This window comes from Scyliorhinus torazame, chromosome 15, assembly GCF_047496885.1.
Source record: "Scyliorhinus torazame isolate Kashiwa2021f chromosome 15, sScyTor2.1, whole genome shotgun sequence".
In the NCBI taxonomy this organism is placed as follows: domain Eukaryota; kingdom Metazoa; phylum Chordata; class Chondrichthyes; order Carcharhiniformes; family Scyliorhinidae; genus Scyliorhinus; species Scyliorhinus torazame.
In genome coordinates, this window is record NC_092721.1 from 38,748,325 (window position 1) to 38,754,401 (window position 6,077).

Genomic DNA, 6,077 nt, shown 5'->3' on the forward strand with positions numbered 1-6,077 from the left:
CATCGGCTCTTGGAAAGAGCACCCTACCCAAGGTCCACACCTCCACCCTATCCCCATAACCCAGTAACCCCACCCAACACTAACGGCAATTTTGGACACTAAGGGCAATTTAGAATGGCCAATCCACCTAACCTGCACATCTTTGGACTGTGGGAGGAAACCGGAGCACCCGGAGGAAACCCACGCACACACGGGGAGGACGTGCAGACTCCGCACAGACAGTGACCCAAGCCGGAATCGAACCTGGGACCCTGGAGCTGTGAAGCAACTGTGCTATCCACAATGCTACCGTGCTGCCCAAATTCCTCAGTCAGTCACATTAGACAAACACAATCACATGTATATACAGCGGAAAAAAAAGAAGGGGGAGATGTCATGATATGCAAACATGCAACCAATGAACACTCAGAATAGGATACAGCCAATGGGCAGTCAGGACACTCAGAGGTGGCATCACCACAAAGGGGGGGGCACTCACACCCTGCCTCTTTCCACAGACAGACATCGAGAGAGTTTGCACATTCTGCAAAACTGGCCTGTGCTGCTTGGGAGCAAATATGCATCCTCTCCAACTCATACAACTTTCACACATCTCAGAAACAATCATATGCTCTCTCATTCAGCATCTGGACATATTACGGGTATGCACTTCAGCAAAGTGCAATCTTTGCAAACATGCAAACGCTATTTTTTTTACTTAGAACTACCGTGTGTGCTTTTTCTTTTTGGGAGATTGGATGGCTACAAGGGGCCATTTTAATGCAGAGTAGGTTTCTTGCATGAAAACAATCCTGACCACCAAAGATTTTAACTGTTAGGACTCCTTTAAATTCCATCTGTCCACAGGCTGCAGAGAACACTCCAACCCGTCAGGTAGTATGGGGTGGTGGAAAGAGGCAAATTGCAACAAAACAGCAGAATAGTAGCCATCATTACTTTATTAATACAATGCCAGAATTAAAGAAAGCCCCAGAATTGTGCTACTGAAGCATGTAAGAGCCTTCAGTACTGTTGGGAAACAGCGAGCAAGCCAGATGGGCAAGGAAGTGAAGAGCTCAGTTGAAAATGACAGGGAAACAAAAGGCGCAACCTAACCGAAAATAATCAGAGTCCGTTCTGGGCAGGATTAGCGGTGTCGTTCCCGACGCTTGTAGTGCCGGGATCGGCCTTGGTATCTAACAACACCATTTCAGGCATCGACGGAAAACACCCGCTCCCCTCCCCAAGGCCACACTTAGTGCCATTCGGCGCCCGGTTCTCTCGACTGCATCCCTCTGCGTTGCTCTGGACCCCCTAATTCACCTATAAGCGGGTCCTCGAGCCGCCCGGCGCCCCACCTCACCCGGACAAGGCCAGATCCCAGCATGGGCAAACTGCCAGCCTGGCACCTTGGCACTGCCTGCCTGGCACCCCGGTGGTGCTCCTGCCAGCCTGTCTGTGCCACCTGGACATGCTGGCAATGCCATGCTGGTGCATGGGTGGCACTGCTAGTGTGCCAGGGTGGCACTGTCAGGGCATCAGTGCCAAGGTGTCAGGCTGGCACCAGCAATGTCAGGATGCCATCCTGCCCGGAGGCTGACCACCCAGCGGCCTCCGATCATCTGGGATACCATTTGTGGTCCATTTGTGGGGACCAGTGCTAAATGGCGCTCGGCTGGTGTCGCCTCAGCAATGCTGATAGATGCCAGGTGGCCGTTCCATCTGGCGCGAGCGTAGTTAAAAATGCTTTTAAGCTATTTTAGCTATGCAAGTCTGGATCCCACCCACTGTAGGCAGGATCCAGATCGCAACATCTTGTTAGATGTACTTAGATCTCATGAGGCATAAGGACTGTTGGAGATCTTGGGGGAACCTTTCTGGGGATCTCTCGGCTGCATCCAGCCCCAATTCTGACAGATGCAGCCAGTAGATCGCAGACAGTGAGAATGGCCGAGCAGGGAAGTGAAGAGCAGGGATCATTAGGCAGGAAAATAAAGAACAGGAATGGTCAGACAGGGAAGTGAAGAGTGGGGATTGTTGGGCTGGGAAGAGAATATGGGAGAGAGTCTGAGGCTGCAGGAAAGGCTGCTCTAAAATGGCACCGATTGGGTTCTGCCTTCTCTGTTGGCCTTGATGCTAAACAATGCTGCAAAGAAAGGAAAGGAAAAATCCAGCAGCTAAGTGCCTATATGGATCTTCTATCCACAATGCTAAAGCAAAATGACACTGAAAACAACAACTTGGGTTTGCCTGTATCAAATCACTCTCAATCTCTTCTCTTTCGAAGCACTGGTTACTTTGCCTCTGGGGAGTTGACATGTTTTAAGTGCCCTGTGGCTACTTTCTGGCCCAAACCTTTAATTAAACCATCTCCTTCCTCCCCCATTCACTATTCCTCTAATCAGGATCCCCATTGTGACTGTGAGACAGGAAAAAGCACATTATGGGAGCTCAGATCGAGAGACTGGATAGTCTCCTTGCTTCAGCCGCCATTGGGGTTTTGTAGGCTGCAAGCGCCAAAATTCATCCCAAGGTCTGGGAAGTCCTGTTCTAGGTGGTGGAGGTTAAGGGTTGGAAGGAGCTGTTGCAGGAACCTTGGCAAGCTGCAGCAGTGCCCCAGTGGTGGAAGGAGTGAATGTTTAAAGTGGTGCATGGGATGCCCTTGATTGTCTTTGGAGCTGCACTCATTCATGCTACTGGACTGTCTTCCATCACACTCCTGACTTGCGCCTTATAGATGGTGGAAAGGCTTTGGGGAGTCAGGAGGTGAGTTACTCGCCACGTGATTGCTAGCCTCTGACCTGCCCTTGTAGCCACAGTATTTATATGGCTGTCCAGTTCAGTTTCTGTTCAATGGTAAACTCGAGGATGTTGACATTGAGAGAAATCAGCGACGGTAATGCCATTGAATGTTAAAGCGAGATGGTTAGATTCTCTGTTATTGAGAATGCCCATTGCCTGGCACTTGTGTGGTGTCAATTTTACTTGCTACTTGTCAACCTAAGCCTGAATGCTCACCATGTCTCCTTGTATATGGACACAGGTTGCTTGAGAATCTGAGGAGTTGCAAGTGATGACGAATATTATGCAAACATCAGCAAAATTGCCATTTCTGACCTTCTGATGGAGAGAAAGCCATTGATGAGGCAGCTGAATGTGGTTGGGCATAGGACGCTACCCTGAGGAACTCCTGAACTGATGACTGGGGACTGAGATAATTAATTTCCAATAGCCACACCCCACTTCCTTTGTGTGGGTATGACTCCAACCAGCGGAGAGTTTCCCCCGGTGATTTTCATTGACTTCAATTTTACTAGGTTCCTTGATATTACTGGGATATTTGGTGTTGGTGGCAAGGGCAGTCATTCTCACCTCACCTCTATGTTGAGCTCTTTTGTCCTTTCATGAGTCAGGGTTGTAGTGAGGTCAGGAGCTGAGGGGTCCTGGCAGAACCCAGACAGAACGTCAGGGAGCAGGTTGTTTCTGTTTAGGTAAACATTCCGTCATTTCGCTGATGATCGCAAATAGACAGTTGGGATGGTAACTGGCCTGGATGAATTGATCCTGCTTTTTGTGGGCAGGACGTGACTGTGTTATTTCCCAGATTTCATGGACGTTGCCAGTGTTGGCGCTGTACTGGAACAGGTCGGCCAGATGCACGGCTACTTCTGGAGCACAGGTCTTCAGTACTATTTCTGGAATCTTGACAGGACCCGCATCCTTGTGTAGCCACCTGGGTTGGCCACTTCCCGACTTAAAATGGAGACCCACAAAGGCTGCAGGGAAATTCAGCCAACACAGGCAAAATCTAGCAATTGCAAAATTTCCTGTGCATTAGAACTTGCAGAAACCCAGACAGCACCGAAACCAGCAGCCATCTGCATATTAATGAGCGATCCCCGGGAACAATTGAAACATTTAAGGTGAATAAGGCAAAGCCAGACTCCTCGGCGCCAGCAAGAACCAAGACAAAGGAAGGCGAACGGACTCTTAGGGACCGCCCAGCGATCAGGGAATGGCTCCAGTATTGGAGAAATCAATCCAAGTGATCGGAACGCAGTCCAATCACTTGGAACCAGGTACGGGGTCCGCCCCGAACGGCGGGAAGCCCCTGGGGACTATAAAGTAGAGTCCACAAGTTCAAATCGTCCTTCTTGGTAGGGTCACTCAGCAACTCGAATCAACCCTTGAGAGTGAACTGTCTAAGCTGCCACATCAACCAAGTAAGTCTCCAGTCAACGCACGCTACGAGATAGGCGCTCCTAGCTACCAGTCCATACCAGCTGTTGAATCCTGCAGACTCAGATCGAACGAAAGGCCATTTGTTCCTCTGACCTGGTGGGCCAGTTCCGAAGCTAAGTATAGGCCTTTTAGTGGTAGAGATAGCCTAGTATGTAGAGTTTTATGCATGAGTAGTGATTGACTGTGAATAATAAATGTGTTTTGATTTGAATCTTACTGATTGGTGTGTTGAGTTATTGATCAGTATTGAACTTGAACCTCGTGGCGGTATCATAAAGATACCTGGTGACTCCAGAGCAAAGGTTATAAAACAGAGCAAATCGAACCAACCAAAAGTTAGCAACACTTTAAAGTAACCAACACCTTCAGCAGCCTTTGCAATACCCCATTCAGCATCAAGAAAAATAAACAGATAAGGATTACCTTCAGTGCTTTTTTTCCCCACTTGAGTAAATGAAAATTAAATGCAATCTGACATAAGGTGGCATTTTGTTGCTTAGATTTATAAACAAATCGATTAAAACTCAATTAGAAATTCTAATTTGTTTAACTTCGCTTGCCAAAAAATTTCTGTGTTCAAGATGAAGGGGGAAATTCTCGTTTGAATTTCAATTTGCAGTCTGGTGATACATGCACAGTGAATCCTTGATTCGTGTTGCTTCATTCAATGCCGTTTTGCTTTTATGGTGACTTTTCAATGAGGAGAATGTATCCTTCGCACTGCACGACACTCATCACTGCGACAGTTGTGCATGGGTTGTTGGAAACGCAGAATGCTAGGCCACTAGGAAGGAATAAGGATGAGATTTTTGCATCTTTGATTAGATCTGAGGCAGTGGAAGGTATGGCCACGGGGCAATATATGGCAAAGCAAAGAATCAGCAAAATATTTTCCTGCGACAAAGAAAAACTCCTGCAGATCATATGGAGGTCAGGCTAATTAATATCGTATTCTAGACAATGAATTGCAGATAGATAAGGTTACCCACTTCGGCCACTTAAAGGTGCAGGGTTTGGGAGTTACATTTTGATGTGACCGAGGCAAAAGTGTCGCTGTTTGTTGAGCAGAAAAATCCAGTACTAATTAATTGCTTTGGGAAATTATAGCATTCCGCCCAGACTAATCACATATTGTCACCTTTCCCATTCATCTGAGAGGGCAGTCATGGCCTTGGTTTAATATCTCATCTGAAAAAGATAATACCTCAAACGATACAGCACTACACTCCACTGGAGAATCAGCCTATCTTGTATTCCCAAGTCCTGGGCTGTGACTTGAACCCACCACCTTCTGACTCAGAGGTGAGAGCATTACCACCTGGGCCAGCGCTGAGACATGAAGCAACATCGATAAATCAATATAAAACCTTGGTTGGGTCAGAGTTAGCAAATCGTGTGTACTTTTATGGAAAGATGATAAACCATAAAGAGAATATGGCATACCTGTATATTCACCAGGCTAATCCCCGGAAAACTTTATCAATAAGGAAAGACTTTGGATTCTGAAACTAGTTCTGCTGAAACGACAAAGGTTAAGAGATTTATTTTAAATTATGGTGGCTTTTATTGGAGGAAATGCTGAAAGACGATTGATTCTGGCTGGGGAGCCAGTTAAAAGCAATTCATCAACGTAAACTTGTTGCTAAAAGCATGAGGATCGACGTGAGGATAAACTTACTCAATGGGCAGTTGGGAAATTAGGATGTTATGCCTCAAGGCTGGGATGAAGAAGAGACCTTTGCATCTTTGAATATATAGTTAAGGTAAGGGAAGGTACAGCCATGGGGAGAATCCATAACAAAGCAAAGAATCAGCAAAATATTGTTCTGCGCCAAAACAAAAAGGCTGATGCAGAT